Source organism: Malus sylvestris, chromosome 10 (genome assembly GCF_916048215.2).
Source record: "Malus sylvestris chromosome 10, drMalSylv7.2, whole genome shotgun sequence".
Taxonomy (NCBI): domain Eukaryota; kingdom Viridiplantae; phylum Streptophyta; class Magnoliopsida; order Rosales; family Rosaceae; genus Malus; species Malus sylvestris.
In genome coordinates, this window is record NC_062269.1 from 31,784,104 (window position 1) to 31,803,983 (window position 19,880).

At 41.8% G+C, this 19,880-nt stretch overlaps 1 protein-coding gene and 1 pseudogene across 1 annotated transcript in view; both read left to right on the forward strand.

Annotated features, from left to right (window-relative positions):
* Positions 1-15,711, forward strand: part of LOC126585982 (uncharacterized) — a 96,957-nt gene extending 81,246 nt beyond the window's left edge. Inside the window, exon 2 of the mRNA XM_050250628.1 lies at positions 15,699-15,711. The gene's annotated coding sequence lies outside the window, so the exon portion shown is untranslated. The remainder of the gene's footprint in view (positions 1-15,698) is intronic.
* Positions 540-12,108, forward strand: LOC126585990 (uncharacterized; annotated as a pseudogene).
* Positions 15,712-19,880: the final 4,169 nt, after the last annotated feature.

Genomic DNA, 19,880 nt, shown 5'->3' on the forward strand with positions numbered 1-19,880 from the left:
CAATTATTAACGAAGTACAAAAGAAGACTCACACATCCAATCATACATTGCCACATAGATTGAAACAAAAATAAAAGAAAATTATTTTTAAACATCCCTGCGTAAAGCGGGAGCCTTGTGCACTGGGTACGACATTTTTAGATTGTATAATGTATAGTTCCGTGTCAGCAAATTTCATGGAATATATATACACAATTCATACAAAGTTGAGCAAAAATCAGGCTCCAAAGGGATAAGCGACGAACTTTGAGTGTGAGTCGAAAAAGTGAGAATTGAGACGGATTTGATGGAAAAAAAAAATTGATACTTAGGAGGGTGTATTCAATTGAGAATTTGAGAGATTTTAATGGATTTATAAATCCATGGATTTTTATGGAGTTTAATTGATTTGTAGAGATTCCATGTAAAATTTTGATTCAATTCCCTCGAAATCTCTTGGGGAGAGGTGAGATTTGTGGATGCTCAAAATACACTACGAAATATCTCCAATTCCCTCTAATTCCTCAACTTTCTCAAATTCTTTAAAATCAAATTCTAATTGAATACACCTGTAATGTGATAAACTTCTTTAAAATCCTAATTGAATACACCCAGATTTCTAAAGATTTTCATAAACTATGTTAAAATCCTGATTGAATACACATTAAATTTCAGAGAATCACTTAAATTTCTGATTGGATACCCCTAGATTCATTAAAAGAATTAAAATCCCTCAAAATCCCAATTGAATACACCCCCCTTAATTTTTGGTAGAACCATTATTTTGGCCCGTTAAGATCAAGCTTGAATCTTTAATGTTCCAACAGTAAAAAAGAAAGCTGAGTTAGTAGGGATCCAACTACCAATTACCAATTACCAATTACCAACTACCAACCACCAACGACCTTTGAGTTTGTGGCGGAAAATGAAGGAACGAACAGTGGGAAGGCAGGAAAGAGCAGAGCCGATTGAGCAGAAGAACACCACTAGAGTTGCGGTGGTGGGAAGTGGAAGTAAAAGCATCGAATTTCAAAACCCATTTTTTACATTCCCTTAATTTGTATTATTGTTTTTGTAATCTCATGACTAAATCATATAATCTAAATATTGCAGTTCCAGGAGCAGTGTGTGCATCAACTCTCGGCAGAAACGGAGTGTCTGTAACTTTGCTCGAGTCCGCCGGAGTCCCCGGCCGCCGCATGTCCCAATGAAGGTACCTTTTTCACTCTTGTTTTACAAAATTTACATTATTCATTTTCTTATCAAAAGTTTTGATATAATTTGGGGATTAAATGTGCTATTGGTTATCAGAAATGGATTTTCTTTGTTATGCTCTGTTTTGTTTGTGGGAAATTTTGGACAATCAGCATAAGATTACATTTTGAATTCCTTCATTATTTGACCCTTTGTTGATTGGAAGCAATTCAAAAGACAAATTCTGAGGTTTTAATGCATGTGATTAGGGAAATAGTTAAGAGTCTATTTACTAAATGATTCAAGTTGTTTTCAAACTGATATGACTGCCTATTTGGAAATGCCATATCGATTGGGTTATCGCTCTTGTACAACTACAAACTGCATTTACCATTTCCTCATGAAAAAAAGCCCTTCGATGTCAATATTATTTGGAAATTCAAATGACGAAGGTATTGAACTTGGGTGCGAGTTGTTACATGTGAGTTTCTTTTTCCTTTTGATTACTGAAAATTTAGTTGTAGGGAAGTTGTTGAGGATGGGAAGGAACTATTGTTTGACCATTGTGCTCCATTTTTCAATGCCTACAACACCAAGGTTTTGGGTCTTGTTCATGAGTGGGAATCAAAGGGTCTTGTTGCTTGCTGGAAAGAGAAATTTGGCTTCTTTGATCACATTTCCAACAAATTTGTTGACCCAGAAGAGGTTTGCAAGTACTTAATCAGCAAACATATTTTATAATGCAGGGAAACATATTTCATTTGTGAAATAGGTTGGCTCATGACTACCTATGCTTCACCTTGATTACATCATTTTTGTGGGCATGAATTCTATATGCAGAATGTTGGTTCATGAGCATTACGCCAGGAATTCGGTATGTAAATTCTACTGATTTTCTGTTGGCACGATTTCTATTCAAGGTTGAATATCTGTTGGAACTTAATTGCACTATAATTTCTTTAGGTGTGGAAAGTAGTTTGGGGCGAGTGTTGGGAGGTTGTAGTGGCTAGAGGATGAAAATTTGTGGTCATTGATAGGTTCAGATGGGCAAAATCTTGGCCAGTTTAAGGGAGTGGTTGCAACGGACAAAAACCTTGTTTCGCTCAGGTTTACAAGTGTTACAGGAAGACAACCACTTCTTGGTATTGAACACACCCCTTCAAGTTTTTCTATTCTAAGCATGTCTAGAAAATTTTCGCAATATTAAGTGGCAGTTCTTGGTAAGCTTGCCGGTGTTGGTGTTTATGTTATGCATGCTTTGTCTTATTGGTGGGTTTTATTTACATGGATACTAAGCATCAGTTAGCAAATACTTATTTTTACTACTATAAGATATCACTTCCTTCTCCAGATCGATTGGATATTTGAGTAGGATGTATCACATTGAACAACAGTTGGAATGCCTACAATGTGTCAATGCATCGAATAAAGCCTTCTATTTTCTGACCGATTACTTGGAACTTGACAGCTTAATCTAGGTTCTTACACCCGTAAGCATGCTCACTTTTCTTGTCTGGCACATGCATTGTTTTCTGAAGAATAGCATAAAAGCATCGTGGATCTAACCATTTGAGATGCATTTAGACTTAAATTTAGTTCCAGAGTTGTCTGTTAAGTTAAATGATATTCATGTCCGTCCATGCTTTGCTCTCATGATAGCATTTTCAGAGCCTCAGTCGTCAGTAAGATATTTATTATGCCTCCTTAAAGTTGTATAGTCATCTGTAAACCGTGCATTCATAAAATGCTACATGGTTCATCAACTTTTCCTTTCTCTCGGGATGCTGGGTTTGGCTCCATGTTGTGGATGCAAATTTCTTCCTCCTCGATCTTGGACGATTTTGCACCTACAAAACAATTAACACCTTAGGTTAAGGCCAAGAGCCTCACGCGCCCACGATGAATGGGGGGGGCTTTGGCCGAAGAACCTCCGATGCCAAAGTTAGAATTTAGAGAGAAAGAGTGTTTAGAGAATTTTGGGATTTTTGCCAAAGTGTTGGAATTAGCTTTTTGGTGAGAATGGGAGTATATTTATAGGGATAGGAGGTGGCTAGGGTTTTTAGGTTTAATTTAGGTTTAATTAGCCAATTTATTTGGCTATTAAACATAAGATGAATGTTTTGGTGGTTTTTGAATTTATTGGGTAATAAAAATGAAGAAATGGTGAAAAAGGTAGAAAAAGTGATGGATTAGGTTTTGAAATGGGGATAGCCGGCCGTGTGGTGTTTTAGGGTTGAATTGGATGTATTTTGTAGTTATTTGGATATAATGGATGGTTTAATTGATAATTAATGGGTTAATTAGGCAATAAACCCATTAATTAGCCAATTAACATAATTTAAAAGGAATGTGTTTGGGAATTACCTTGTAGAAAGGATTTGATGAGATGGACTTTGAATTGTTACCTATTTTGGGCACTTCTGTCTTGGTTGAAAGAGGGTTGCCCGCTGCTTGCGCGTAGGAACCTCGTTGTACTGCAAGGGTATTTTTGTCATTTTTGTCCAAAAATCCACGTGTCGCCCTGTGAATATTTTTGGCTCCACAAATACCCCCACACCTGTTGGGCTGCTCGCAGAAAAGGGCAGCAGGTGTAGAGATCTTCTTGCTTTAGGAAACTTAGGACTGCTTCCTATTTTGATGTAGATTCTCTCTTTAATAGGAAATTAGATCCTTCTAGGAAAGGGAAATAAATTTCTCTCAAAGCCTATTTAAGTCCACCTTAAGTGGGTTATTAAATCAACTTTGGAGAACGATTTATTCTACCCTACAAGAGAGAGATAGCTTAGAGGATATTTGTTCCCCCTCCTCTAGCAATCTTCTACATCTTGCCCGTGCAAAGGACCGTCTTTCGTTGCTTTCTTCGTCTTTTTCGTGCCGCACCAATGTAAGAAAAATTTAATTTTTCTTGCCTTATTCTTGGATAGTGCTATTGTGGGGTAGCCGTCGGGGTGGTGCGGCACGTCGGCTGGCAGGGGCCAGGAGCTGGCTCGGCATGAGCTGAGGAGATGTCGTGGCAGAGACCACTGCTTGGGCAGCTTGGCTTGGCTTGAGCCAAGGGCAGCTTGTGCAGCTGGGGTCGAGGATTGTGGCGCTAGGGCACAGTGTTAGGCGAGCCGCATGGCTCATGTCATTTGGGCTCTTGGACCTGACTCGGGCCAGGCTGGCGATTGAGAGAAATAAGGAGATTGCGGGTCTCATGGGCTGCTGGAATGTTGGGCATGCAGGCCTTCTGCCTGCTGGAATGCTGGGTTGAGCTCCCCTGCTGAATACCATGAATGTCGTTGGCTGCTTAGTCTTCTTTGCTGAAAGAAAGGTGGGCTGCTCCAGAAAGATGAGGTAAAGAGGATCAAGGCGGATGCATTGGCTCGTCTGATCGCTGTCGTGGAGCTTACTATGAATGAAGATGGAAAGAAGAGATCTTCCCCGCCTGCTCATGAGATGCCTAGTTAAGAAAAAACTGAAGACTTCTTCTGCTGCTCATGAGGGTCCGCTTGCTACCGAGAGGTATGTGATTGACATGACTTCTTCTAATGGGAAGAAAAATAAGGCTGCTAGATCTGAGCATGTGGCGTCTTCCATGTTGAGAATGGCTAGTACAATTGTGGATAAGATTGCTCAGCGTAAAGGTTTTATCATGCCCCCAGTGCCGAAGTCTGTACCAGGACGTTCTTTGGGAGCCAAGTCCGGTTCACCTTTGTAGAGACTTGCTATTATGAAGAGTGGTAAGGTGGACTCTGCTGCTAAAGTGGCGCCAAAGCCTGTTCCCTTTGCTGCTGAGATTGATTCGCCTCAGATTCAAGATCTTAAGCTTGCAATTTCTGAGCTTCGTTTCGCTGCTTATGCTAAGAAGTGAGTGGATGAGATGCAGCGCGTCTGTGTTAGTTTGCTTAAGAAGAATGAGCAGCTGAAGGGTGAGAATGATGGGCTTGAGGTTTTAAGACCTTCTCTATTTCTCTGAAAGACTTGCTTGCTTTTACTTTTAAGGCTTCCATTGGTGAAGTAGTTGGAGAAGTTAGTGCCCAGACTGGGGCAGCCGGGGGTGAAGCGCCGGATGATGCCGTTGCTAAGAGTGTTACGGCTGTTGAAGGTGTGGCGACCGAGTAGTCGTGGGATGTCCAAGCTGCTGTAGTGTAGTATTTTAGGTAGCCTTTAGGATTTTCTTTGTTTTTCCTTGTAGCTTTTGTTTTGCTTGAACTCCTTCGGCCTTTGCTAGTTGTTTATAAACATGTTTTCCTTCGTTTTTCTTCATCTTCACTTCTTTTGTTCATGCCCTAACCTTTAGACTTGATAGACCAGTGGCAGGCATGCTACTTTTTTATAAGCAGACAAACTCGCGTAGCCTATGCAGCCGTAGGTGTTGGTGTAGAACTTTGCAAAGTTGTTAGCCATAGGGTTGGCAGCCGGATGCCTTACTTACAGAAGCAGACAAGTCCGCGTAACCACTAGGCTGTTAACCTTGACTTTCTTCAATTCCGTAGGTTGCGTAGCAAGTATCACAACACTTTAGGACTTGGTGTAGGTTGTTCCGCGCTTGGCAGAGGTGAAGCTTATCGACTACGTAGCATGTCGGCAGTGGATAAAACTTCGTATATGCGCGCTAGCTTGTTTAACCTTTCACAAGAATGTGCGGTTGTATAAGTCTAGTACGGCTTCACTACTCGAAGGGCAAGCCGTATGCAGTCTTCCGGAATCCGTAGGCTACCTTAGTGCACTCGGTAGCAGCTTTAGGATTCCAGGGCAGCCGTCCATCGGATGTACTGCGTAATGTGCCCTCTCCGTCTCTAGGGCCCGGTTCCCCACGGATTAGGCTAAGAGACCCAAAATCCTTCAGTTAGCTAAGCCTTGAAAAAGACCATTGCGGCTACTTCTAGGAATCCCGGCGCAAGCCATCGTGCATCTAGTTATACTAGGGCAGCCAGGCTCATCCACGTCTGGATATTCGGAGTGTAAAGTTTATCCTCCCGTCTTGGAGAGCTGACCCATATGGGTGTCAGAGAATTTGTTTACCCTCTCGCACTGGAGAGCATGGTTGGTCCATCGGGGGGCGCAATTCCTGCGATGAGTCCCTAAGAAGGGCGCAGTCTTCTTTTGAAGTGCAGGAGTGATTAGTTGTTGTAAGCATGCAGCCAAGCCAAGTTGTGATTACTTCTAAATTCCTCATTGAAAAACGAGTGAAACGAACGAGAACTTTAGCTGTAAGGTAGGAACTGCATAACAACTGGATAGTCTTCAGCTTGTGAGGTGGTGCCCGTCGAGCTTATTGAGTCTTCGGGTTTTGATGTAGCGGGAGGTCACACATGGTACTTCTTCAGATTGTAGGCCATCCATTTCTTTTCAATCTTTTTACCACTTCATGGTGGTGAGGGTGTAATTACTCTTGCCCCTACTCTGCTGATCTTGTACGGACCTTCCCAGATGGGATCCATCTTTTTGGAGCCTTCTCTGCCGGCAGTGATGAAGGCTTTTCTGCGTCGTCGACATGCAAATGCCAGAAGTCTCCATCGGGTGGAGTAGGCGCAGCTAGAGTGTGCTCGGCTACTTCTGAGGCATCGTTGGGCCGCTCTGTTGCGTCACCTAGGCTCGGCGTGAAGACGCAGTAGGGAGCTGTGGAGATGGGGCCATGTCATACGCAACAGGAGATGCTCAACTGCCGGTATTGGGCCACTCTAGAGTTGAATCATTGAGCAAGGGTCAGCTAGGGCCGTGTGATGCGCAGCAAGAAATGGTACTCAACTGCCAGTACATGTTGCTCCTATGTAGAATCTTTTAGGGTGACGAGGATAAAACTTGCTTTCGAGTGTGTCCTTCCAGTGTTGCGTTCGTCAGAAAACTTTACATCCGCCAGGGTCTACGCCTTTATCGTCGCGCGTCTGGATTGGGCAGAATAGTACGTCATTAGGATGATTGCATGCGTTTGAAAGTAAAACTTGTGCTTTTGGGTTGCAACAACTATCGCCAAAGTTAGCTTTTGAATTTTTAATAACATCGAGGAGAGCTTTTGAACTGTAGAATACAGGTAACTGTGGAATACAGGTAGTCGGGCCCCCATCTCTTCTCGCATGATGGTAGAGCTTATTGCTACTTTAGATACCGTCAAACATGTGAATAAGTCATCCGCTGCTTCTAGGGAGGTGATGTCGGGTACTTCTTCAAGTCCTTGAATGTGCATTGGCGAGCCTCATCCCAAAGTGCATACTTCTCTGCCAAAGCAAAAGAGTATGCCAGAGTTAGATCTTCTTTCATGATCAATTTTCCGAATAGCGGGTGGTCTGCTGGAAGTCCTTTTTGGAAGGCTGCTCTAGCTATTGAGTCGTTGCATCCGACTATTTTTGCCTTCTCTACTTTGAACCTCCTCACATAGTCGCGAAGTGACTCCTTTGGGTTCTTCTTGACGTTGAACAAATGATCAGATTTCTTTTTGATCGAGCGATAGGATGAATATTCTTTGGTAAAAACCAAAGAAAGTTCGTAGAAATTCCGGATGGATTGTGGCAGTAGGGTGTAGAACCAATCTTGCGCCTCGCCTTGTAGAGTGGTGGCGAATATCTTGCACATAAGCTCATCGTTGTTTCGATAAAGGATCATTGCGCTTCGGTAGCGCTTTAAGTGTCTCTCCGGGTCTTCATCCCCTTTGAAAGATGTGAAATGTGGCATGCAGAACTCTCATGGAGGCTCTGCCTGCTCGATCTCGTCCGTGAAGGGTGACCTGTTTATGTTGGTCATGTTCCATCGTAGTGCCTCATCGGTGACCTCGTTGCGTTGGAAATCATGCAATCGCTTGGTCAAGAGTCTCTCTACTTCTTCCTGAATTTGCCTTTGTTGGGGTAGCGGAGCTCTCGGCTGCCCTCAGCCATGACTTGCTGGTCTAGGCTGCTCTTCCATGTGTTTGGCTCGTCTACGCCGCAGATGCAGTGCATGTGGTGCGTTCCTAGCAGGCGAGCGAGTTCTTCGCAGGCTACTGGTTGAACTTGAGCTGGATTGAGTGACTGCTTCTCTCCGTCCGTCGTGCTGCCTACTCTGATGTGAGGTGGATGATGCTCCTTGTGGGCTTAGCCGCGAATGAACACTTTGTCCGGAAGGTTGCTCATGTTGACTATCGGAGTGTGACCCCAACCGTGAATGTATGCTCATCCATGGGCCTAGTCGAGAGTACACGCTCCTCCGCGCGCTAAGACGGGAGTATACGCTATCTCGGGGGCCCAATCAGGAATGTACACTGCCTGTACGTTCGGCTCGTGGTTGGTCGAATGGCTGCTTGCCGGGACGCTGCTGGAAAGGTTTGTCTGCCCTTGTCCTACTTCGGGATACCTCGTTCGGGGCACGTTGGATCCCGATGCGTTGCAAAAGTTGATTCACCAAAGTTGTCTGTTGTGCAAGGGCGCTCGTCAACTCTATGACTTGTCGAGACAAGTGTTGTTCGCCATTTGGATTGGAAGAGCTTGGAAGGAATGCGCCTCCTTGGGCAGTGGAAATGTGGTAGACTCCGGGCACGAGATTTGAATTGGGAAATGTCAAATCCGTGAAAAAATATGGTGAGAATGCCCCCGGCTTGATGGTAGGTCCGGATGGTTGAGATAGTCTTGGGTCGACTTGGGCTGCTTGGAAAGCCACTGGAGCATGATGGGCCGTGAGAGTGGGCTGCTCGTCGGAAGCAGGCTGGGTCACGAGAGCAGGTTGGGCCGTGAGAGTGGGCTGCTCGACGGAAGCAGGCTGGACCACGGGAGTGAGCTGCTCGTCGGGAGCAGGCTGGGTCACGAGAGCAGGCTGGGCCACAGGAGTGGGCTGCTCGACGGAAGCAGGCTGGACCACGGGAGTGGGCTGCTCGTCGGGAGCAGGCTGGGTCACGAGAGCAGGCTGTTTGGCAGGAGCAGGCTGGGCCACGGGAGTGGGCTGCTCGACGGAAGCATGCTGGACCACGGGAGTGGGCTGCTCGTTGGGAGCAAGCTGGGTCACTAGAGCAGGCTGCTCGGCAGGAGCAGGTTGGGCCGTGAGAGTGGGTTGCTTGACGGGAGCAGGCTAGATCACGGGAGCAGGCTGCTCAATGCGCGGTGCATGTGAATGCGAGGCTTGGGCCTGGGTCCACGTAAACTTGGATGGCACGGCTTGGATCGTGGTCTTGGTACCGTGAGCCTTGGATGGCACGGCTCGGGCTGTGGTGAAGGCTCCATGGACCTCGCCACGAGTGGCTATCGAAGTAGCCACCGCGGTGGTTCCCATGGTGGCCGTGGTGAAGGCACCATAGACCTCGCCGTGGGTGGCTACCGAGGTAGCCACCACGGTGGTTCCCATGGTAGAAGCTTGTGGTGATGATGCCGCTCCCCTTATTGTCGCATTTTGCCTCACGGATCTCCGGGCCGTGGTGAAGGCTTCATGGACCTCGCCACGAGTGGCTACCGAAGTAACCACCGCGGTGGTTCCCATGGTTGCCATGGTGAAGGCACCATGGACCTCGCCGCGGGTGGCTACCGAGGTAGCCACCACGGTGGTTCCCATGGTGGAAGCTCGTGATGATGATGCCGCTCCTCTTATTGTCGCATTTAGCCTCACGGATCTCCGCAATCCCATTTCTTGAACATTAGAATTTTCACTTGTGGAATTTTCTAAATTTCTAGCCATTATATTTTGCTTATACGTTTTATCAAAGAACCTTTGCAAGTAAAAAATTCTAATAATAAGAACGTATGAAAAATATTCAAATGGACTAGAAAATAAAGAAAAAACCTTTTTGTGCGAGAGTCTTCTACGAGTATGGATTTCAACTCTCAATGAAAGCACCAATTTGTGGATGCAAATTTCTTCCTCCTCGATCTTGGACGATTTTGTACCTACAAAACAATTAACACCTTAGGTTAAGGCCAAGAGCCTCACGCGCCCACGATGAATGGGGGGGGCTTTGGCCGAAGAACCTCCGATGCCAAAGTTAGAATTTAGAGAGAAAGAGTGTTTAGAGAATTTTGGGATTTTTGCCAAAGTGTTGGAATTAGCTTTTTGGTGAGAATGGGAGTATATTTATAGGGATAGGAGGTGGCTAGGGTTTTTAGGTTTAATTTAGGTTTAATTAGCCAATTTATTTGGCTATTAAACATAAGATGAATGTTTTGGTGGTTTTTGAATTTATTGGGTAATAAAAATGAAGAAATGGTGAAAAAGGTAGAAAAAGTGATGGATTAGGTTTTGAAATGGGGATAGCCGGCCGTGTGGTGTTTTAGGGTTGAATTGGATGTATTTTGTAGTTATTTGGATATAATGGATGGTTTAATTGATAATTAATGGGTTAATTAGGCAATAAACCCATTAATTAGCCAATTAACATAATTTAAAAGGAATGTGTTTGGGAATTACCTTGTAGAAAGGATTTGATGAGATGGACTTTGAATTGTTACCTATTTTGGGCACTTCTGTCTTGGTTGAAAGAGGGTTGCCCGCTGCTTGCGCGTAGGAACCTCGTTGTACTGCAAGGGTATTTTTGTCATTTTTGTCCAAAAATCCACGTGTCGCCCTGTGAATATTTTTGGCTCCACACATGTATTCCCGCAACCATTTGTATCACATTCTTAATTTGTGTACTCTTTTCTTCTATTTGATGTTGATCTGGGCTGACCCTGGTGCCTAATTTCTGAATCAGTACCCTTTAAAGGTTTCTCAATAAGAAGTTCTGAAGTTTTAAGCTGGGCTCACTGTGAAAGCAGCAAGCCTGGCCGTTCTACCTCTAGGTATTCATGGAATCTTAGTTTCTCTCTAAAGTGTAGTCTAAAATTAGTCTTTTGCATCAGCTTTTCCATAAATCTCTTGGGGTCTGTTTGGTATCTTATTTGAAAATTTTTATCATTTCTCAAAACATTTCTTGAAAACAATTTTCTTTAAGACTCAAAAATTTGATTGGTTTGCGATTTAAAATTTTTACATCTTACGACTTAAACTAGACAAAGAGATCTAAAAAGAGGAGGTGAGAGGGAGAAAGAGGAGAGAGGAGGAAAGAAAGTAAAAGATGATTGAATGAAAGAGAAAGAAGAGAGAGGATCGGACGAGATAGAGAGGAAGATGAGTGAGAGAAATAACTGATAGAATGAAGAGAGCGGATTGGAGAAAAGTCTAGAAAGGTAAAAAAAAAAAAAAAAAAAAAAAAAGAGGAGAGAGATAGATTTGGGATGAGAGGGGAGGAGGGAGAGAAAATAAATGAGTGAGTTTAAGTTTAAAAACTCTAAAAATTCACTTTTTATGTTTTTAGAGAATATACTATATTTTTTAGTTAGTCTTGAGTTTAGTTTTTGAAAATAGTCATACCAAACAATTTTTTAAAGCTTGAAACTTGAAAATTGTTTTTGAGTTTAAAAAGTTGGATTCAAGTAGAGTATCAAACAGACCCTTATTTTTCTCTTATATTAGTTTAAAGTCCACGCCAAGGATGAAAACAATGCTTAGTTTATGGATCTGAAATTATTATGTGAAAGTGTCTCAAAATCGCAGTCTAAAATAAATTATATAGTTAAGTTCATGCTTGATACTCTGTAATGCCTTAAAGTTTAAAGCTATATGATACCGTTGGATTTTGTTTGTAGGGAAGGCCCTTTTCCAGCTGCAAGCGTAGCCAGAGAGGAGAAATGCCTTTGGGATAAGAACAAGAGGCTTGCTATCTGTGGAGATTTCTGTGTTAGTCCTAATGTTGAAGGTGCTATAGCTAGCAGAATAGCTGCTGCGTCAAAACTCACAGAGATCCTCAGCAGCTTATGATAATTAATTATTAGTGTTATGACTTAGGACTTTAATTAGTAATTTGCTTTCTTTTCATTTGGTACTTAGTGCTCAGGTGTGTAACAACTTGGTTCGACTCTACTAAGAAATTAATCTCAAAAGTATAAGAACATGTGTTGTCCAATAATCTATGAATTATGAAGTTATGAACTATAGATGAAGAAATTCCAATTCTCATTTCAAGTTCTTTGTTCTGAGCTCAATGCAGCACTACTTTTAATTTTTTATTTAGGAGTAACTCATTTGCACTTTTTTTAAATGTAATTACTCAGTGTATCATGACTTTTCGTAGAGCTAAAACAACTCTCTAGATTATTTTTTTCTCATCGAAGAGAGCTTCTCTCTTAGCTGAAAGTCATTCTCACTGATTGTGTAAGACTTTCGAATCTTAGAATCTCCGATGGCATCAGCCCTAGCTACTGTTGGGGTCAGTTGCCATGTCCTCTTCCTTATTTTCTCTTTGCCTCTACTGATGTTTCTCCCAATTTTTCACTCCACCCTGTCCAATTCCTCAATCCCTACGAGTATACCTTTTCCCGGCTCTTCCTTGCTCCGATCTTCAGCCATATTTCATGTTGAATTCGTCTGTAGAGTTCTAGAGTTTACACCAACTCGAGTGTTTCCAATACCACCACGTTCTCGTTTGCCGTTTCCAGCAATATCGATTATGGGTTTCCATGAGCTTCATATTGGTAGTTGACTTCAATCTCTTGGTTGCCCACTGTAACGTCCTGAAATTTCTAATTCGGAAGCCAAACACACAGGTAGGCCACAATAAAATAATAGTTAATTGTAATTCTAACTAACCAAAAAAATAATCATTTTGTTTAATTTATGGCTGGATCTAACATCATGGTCGCCTACGTACCCTAAACAAAGGGATCAAACCATTCATAGTTCATCTTACGCTTTTAGAACAACATACTAAAATTTCATTCCGATTTAACGGTCATATCTCCGCCAATCACGAAATCAAGTGGCGGTCAACATTTTATTTACAAACTTGCAAAATCCAATTCGGGAAGATCCGTACGTCGGATTCCCGATCCGTAAGTTCCTAAGGTCCTCAAATATTACGTACGATCAAGGTTCTAAAAGTCGCTAGGCGCTAGTCGGGCGGCGGGCTGGGGCCTAATGCCTAGGCGGCTAGGCGGGGCCTAGGCGGGCGCCTAGGCGGACTATGCGGATTTAAGTAAATCTATCATATTTCATGTAAATAAGTGTCTGCTTCTACTTGAAATATATATAATTTCATCATAAACTACAAAATAGAATGCATATATATATCATGAAGTATTGGAACATAATGAAAACATGTGAAATAAGGATATAATGTTTGTTCATTCAAGTATGCAACAAGTCTCTTACAATTTATTGGAAAAAAAAACAAAATGCAAAATGAAAGTTATGTATTTTCTGTCTAAGTGAGTTGCAACCTAGGCACCTAGGTGGTCTAGGCAGTGGGCTGGGGCCTAGGCATTAATCGGGGCAGTGGGCTGGGGCCTAGGCGGCGCTAGGCGTGGATTTTTAGAACAGTGCGTACGATAAGGTATCAAAGTTTGGTGACGGCTCAATAGTCGAATTGTCGATTTATATATTGACCAAGTAACATATCGTAGTGAATTTAGGTTCGAACAATCAACCCACATCATACGAATATCCAAATTGAATTCAGGATATCTAATTGAGCCTAAAAGTAATATTGACGGCTTTCTAGCCACGCGTCGCCGTGAGTGGCAGTTGGTCGCCCCAGCTTACCGGAAAATTCAACTATATCAAAAAATTGTCAAATTTTACAGAAATGAAGATCTCAAAGAGTAGACCAAACTTTATACATGTGGCTAAGTCCAATTTGGTCGGAAAAGACTCCAAATTGCCTACGAACCGCCCGAAACCCTTGATTTCGTTGACTTCGATCCGCCACCTCCGGTGCTCCGGCGCCCCAACCAAGGTTTAGGCTTTGTCCCTGAGGTTGATGGGAGTACATTGATGGTGGTGGTGGTGGTGGTGGAAGTTTTCTTCAATTTTGGTGGATCACCACCACAAACCCGCCACATTCACCGTGCGAGTTTTCACATTTTCAAGGCCAAATTCTCTCAAATTTGGGGTGGATTTGGTAGAGGGGATGATGGGGAATGATTTCCAGGTGGTGAATGGCTTCAATTCGCTGAAAAAACACCAAGAAAGGCATCGGAAAACATGGGTGCCGCCGATCTGGTTGGGTAAAAGGGTCAAGGGATCCAGTTCCCCTCTTTCCCCTTTTCCCTCATGTCCTTCCTTCCTCCCTCTAATTGGGCAGCCCCCAATTCCCCCAATCTATTTTCTTTCCTTCCTTCTTCATCTCAGCCACACACGTGGCAAATCCTTTGCTCCAGAAAATTTGAGCCAACTAAATGAGGGCCAAATTACCAAAAATGTCCCTAATTTCAAATGTTAATAACTCTTTTGTTATAACTCCTTTTCACGAACGGTTTTCACCTACGCGCTCGTAGGATCGAACTCCATCCATATATGTCAAGAAATACGGAAAAATATTCGAGGATAAAATATGTCCTTGTAAAATTACGTTTAATTAACGATGGACATTTCCCACTTATCGATAAATTTTTCTACATTTCATATATTTTAAAATTTTCCAGGGTATTACACCCACTATCTTTTACTTATGGCTATGCTCAAGTGGCGTTTGAGGAGGCAATTATTAAGTATACAAGTCAGCAATACAGTTAGAAATACAGTTAGCAATACTAGGGCTGGGCAAACGGGTACAGGAACCGCGGGTCCGGGCGGGTAATGGCGGTTCGGGGCGGGTACGGGCCGGTTCCTACTTTTAAAAACAAGAAACGGGGCGGGGCGGGGCGGGTCTTTGTGAATTTCAGTCCGGGCCGGTTCCTGGGTATAGGAACCGCGGGTACCCGTTTGTAATTAAAATGAATGGACCAGATTGATGAATAAGATACCATATCTAATCTGAACCGTTGTTTTAGTTTTACCCTAAGTTCTATCTCTCTCTCATCCCGATTCCCTCCCGAGTCCCGACTCTCTCACTCTCTCACTCTCTCAAACTTTCAGACCTTCCCTCGACTCCGATCCCCTCACCAACCGTCATTCCCTCGACTCCGATCCCCTCACCAACCGTCGTTTCTCCTCGGCGAATACAACGGGACCACCCTTGCCATCGACAACATCCCAGAGAACCCAGGCCATCACCCTTGCCGTCGATTCTCTCCTCTTCGACAGCAACCCCCGCCGTCGTGACTCCATCACCCCATCACCGTTGTGACCGCCAGAGAACCCAGGCCATCATCCCTCTAAAATTTAGGTAATTTTGAATTAGGGTTTTGTTATTAATTTGAATTTTGGGTGTAGGGATTTTAGGGTTTTTAAATTGGAATTTGGGATTTTAGGGTTTTCGAACTAGGTTACTACTAGAGTTAATTTTCCATTTGCATGTTGATTTGTAAGAGGCTGTGTTTAATCTTCATATGGAAATGGGTGTCTCTAACTATCTGGGTTTTTGATTTCTTATAGTGCTGCTGATTGTTGCTCAGTGAGTGTGTATCTGGTTTATGCATCTTTTTCCCACTTTACCCGTTTTTATGTTTGCGCAATGTCAAACCTTGCTAATTGCATGTTCCCTTCCCCAGATAGTAGTTGGTAATTTGGCTGCTTGATCATGTGCCTTGGTTTGGGTATTGGTGAACAAAAGTCAGACTTTCCGTTTCAATTGTTTATCGGTTTTCTCATTCTTGAAGATTATTCCTTAATTTTAGATTGGAACTAATGGAGTTACTGAAAAAAGTTGGTTCTGATGCTTGAAAGGGATTTCCTTTGAACTCTTTATATTTTCATTTCTCTTTTAATTATTAAATCTAGATGGAGCCTAGATATCACCCTTAGTTTCTCAATGGTTCTTCATTGTATATCTGTGGGACATTTATGCCCATGATACATGGTCTCTGTTCGTGTGTGTGTGTGTGTGTTATCAATCTATGAACTAAGACTGTCAATTATACACATAAAGTCTAAATGACTATGATGTTATCAGATTGAGAATCTAGCAATTACGTGATTGTTTGGAAAAAGAATATTGTTCTATCTGTACATAAGGTTTAGAATACCTGGACCCAAGAACTCAATTAAGAACATGTAACTTTCTGAGCACGTTGTTACATCTCAAACAGTGAGCGAATTGACCTCGAGCACATATTTCATAAGAATATGTAACTTTCTGAGAACTTATTTTTTGTCTTGGTCTCGCTATTTTTTTTTTCAATCTGTGCAATCTGTGCACTGCAAAATGCAATCTGTGCAGTTTGTATGTGTGCAGCAAAAACTGCAATCTGTGCAGTTCGTCGTATGTGTGCAGCAAACATGTTTAAACAGGAAGAAAGAAAAAAAAGAAAAAAAAAAAAAAAAAAAAAAAGGACCCGTGTACCCGAACCGAACCGGCCCGTTTCAATCGAGCCGGGTAAGGTCCGGTTCCTATTTTCAGAATTGTAGTGCCCGGCCCGGCCCGCCCCGTCTCCTTTAATTCCGGGTCCGGTCCGGTCCCTTCAAAAATGGGCCCGGCCCGGCCCGTGCCCAGCCCTAAGCAATACAGTTAGTAAGTTTGTTAATATTTGGTTAGAGTAGTTAGGCTTTCTCTTATAAAAACAATGTGTGTAACCCTCATTCAATCAGTTAATACAAGTCATATTTCTCTCTCTAAACTCTCTCTCTCTGTATCTGATCTTTGTGTTCATCATTCTTCATCTTCTTTCTTGATTTTCTCTTCAATTCCCAGGCATTTCAATGTAGTAAACATGGTATCAGAGCCACCAGGCTCATGCCATGGATTTTCGTGGTTCCACTTCCCATTATTTTTCATTTGTTTCTAGCTTAGTTTCTTTCCAAATTTTCATTAGATGTTAGGATAAATTTCTGGGTGCTTCCACGATCATTCTTTTAGGTTGATTTGTTTTTGGGTCGATTTATTTTCGATCAAATTCATGAATCTCCCGTTTCTGATCGAAAGCGAGAGATTAAAAGTTGGAGAAAATTTTTGAGCAAAAATGGAGGCAGAGCAAATGTAGAGAGTCGCATCTCCACCGCCGCAATCGGTTGAGGCGCTGGAATCAGAGATATTTCCAGAAATGGGTGCTTCACCTTCCAACAAATCTACCCACGCCAGGAGTTATTCGTATTAATCTTCCAAAAGGATCATCTGAATCTTTTGGGTAGCCAACCCACCAAGTCTACTTCATGTGTATCTACACAATCTCGAAGCATCATGTTTTGCAGCTTCCTCGAAATCTTCCTTCTTAATTGCATCTTCAAGTTGAAACTTGAGAACAAAGGCAAAGCTCTCGACCTGTTCAACTTCGGAGAAATGGCGGCTTCACCAATTCCAATCTTATATGCAATTGCATACTAATGGCCACTTTATGGTTCTTGAAGTTCTTGGAGTCTAGTTGTTGTTCTTGGATTGGTGCTCTTGCTGTAATCTTTTCTGGTGGCACTGTTGGAATCAGGTCGTTACATTTCCTTGTTTCTTCAATTTTGCACATAAGGTGTTTGTGCTTTTGGGTCAATGAAATTTTATGCAGTGTTGGTGTGAATTCTATATGATTTGTTTCGAGGTTTTGAGTATATGATTAAAGTTGATTGCAAGAAATGTTGGTAGTTGAAGAAATTTATGAAGTTGCTTGTTCAGAGAGTTGTCAATTATTGAAGTTTGAGTTTTATGAATTCAGAATTGATAAGGCCAATGCCAAGAATGTTTAAGTATACAGTATTCATTGAAGTTGGTAATTGAAGAAGGTCGAAGTTAGAAAGTTGGCGAATTTGTTACGTTTTAGGTATAGTTGCATATTGATATGTTAAATGGGTATGGATTCTTGGGTTTGATTGCTATTGATATCTTTAGGGTGTTCATTGTCAAATTACTCAGGAAGTTTTGCACTGTCTAATTCTTGTCTCTCTGCTTCACTGATTTTCTACAATTCTGTTGAGGAGTTTGTGCAGTAATTTTCCCTTATCTCAGCCTATAATGTCGAGTCTAACCAACTCAGTTGTTAGCATGAATCTATAGTAAGTCCGGTTATACGATGAAGTTTGAAGAAGTTGTAAATTGTGAATCCCATGAAGGATAATTCCGTGATATGAATAGGATCCCACGAAAGGTAGAAGAAGTTGTTAACGGTAAATCCCACGAAGGGTAATTCCGTGATGTGAGCAGGTAAATCCCACGAAGGGTAATCCTACATAGATGTTGATTTTCTGTTGTTGAAATTGTGAAGGCTAATGCCATTGTTAAGAGTAGTTTTTTGGTAAAATCCACAAAGGGTGATCCCTTGGTACTATAGTTAAGGCCGATGCCATACTATAATTTGTTAATTTTTTGTTTTAAATGCCGATGCCAATGTTAAATGAAGTTGATGACGGTAAATCCCACGAAGGGTAATCCCACAAGAAATTGTTATAACCGGCATGAGGGTGTGTTACAACTTTATAAAAGGCTATTCTTTGATTATGTATTCAATTAGAAACAAAGGCAACTGATGCATACAACTATTTCCTTTTAACAAGTGTCTGTTCTTCTTCCTTGACCAAGGACAATACTCTCTAAGCAACCTAATTGACCAAGGACATAAAAGAAGCTTCACCGTTGAACTTCCATGAAAATCTGAAAGTAGCAGATAATGTGTAGTGTTCCTAACATTCAATTGAGATCGATGCTTTCTGAGTGGAGAAAATGAAAAGGTTTGAGTGGTAGAAGATTTGGGGATTTAGGGCTTCAAAGCAGAGGCAGTGTGACTCAAAAGAGGCTTCTGCTTACAGAATGGTTCCATAATCTATCTGAGTATGTTGAAAGAAATATTGGAGAACATTTTGTCTTTGGAAGATTGTATCAGCAAAAGTGATGTGTGATGACAATGGGATGAAATTGCACCGTTCTTAAGTATGAATTTAAATTCTGAATACCTGTCAGTTTAGTAAGCAAGTAGCATCTGTGCAAGTAGCATGTTTGAGTATGGATACCTGTTAGTTTAAGTATGGATTTAGGTTCATGTTTGTGGGACCATAGTTGAGAAGAACATGAGGAGCAAAAGCAAAGCTCAATTGTTCCAACCTCAAGGCAACAAAACCTTTTTCAATCAGAAAGCATCACCAAAGTCAAATTGGAACAAAAAAACTCTACAGTGCGTCCATTTGTCCATATTTCAGTGTTTGCTATTTGAGACTTTGCTGCAATCTCAAACCAGGATACCCCAGTTGAGATTGAGAGGGAGTATTAAGTATACAAGTCAGCAATACAGTTAGAAATACAATTAGCAATACAGTTAGTAAGTTTGTTAGTATTTGGTTAGAGTAGTTAGGCTTTCTCTTATAAAAACAGTATGTGTACCCTTCATTCAATCAGTTAATACAAGTCAAATTTCTCTCTCCAAACTCTCTCTCTCTTTGATCTTTGTGTTCATCATTCTTCATCTTCCTTCTTGATTTTCTCTTCAATTCCCAAACATTTCAATGTAGTTAACAGCGATACTCGAAGGTGGACGGTGAATCGGTTGGTTGGCCTTGAATTTTGTTGGTGGAGAAAGCAATGGAAGCTTCTCGACTGTTGTGCTGTTTTTTGGGCTTTACTGTTGTTGGACTCATTTTCTTTGTTTTAGGCCCTTTTTTTTGTTTGTTTATAGGTGTAAGTTGGGCTTTTGTTTTGCGTGTAAGTTTGGGTTTGGTGTTTAATAAAAATTTCCTTTTGACCAAAAAAAAAAAAATAATAATAAAAACAACTCTCTAGATTTTCTACTACTACTAAAGTGTAGCACAAAATTGAGAACCAATAATAGGGAAGTAAGGAATCAAAGTACTTTTAGGTACATAGAAAGTTAAGATAGGGTATTAGATAAATAGTCTCCCCAGTTGATTTGATTCTTCATTTTAACTTTAAAGATAGTAGATTACAAATG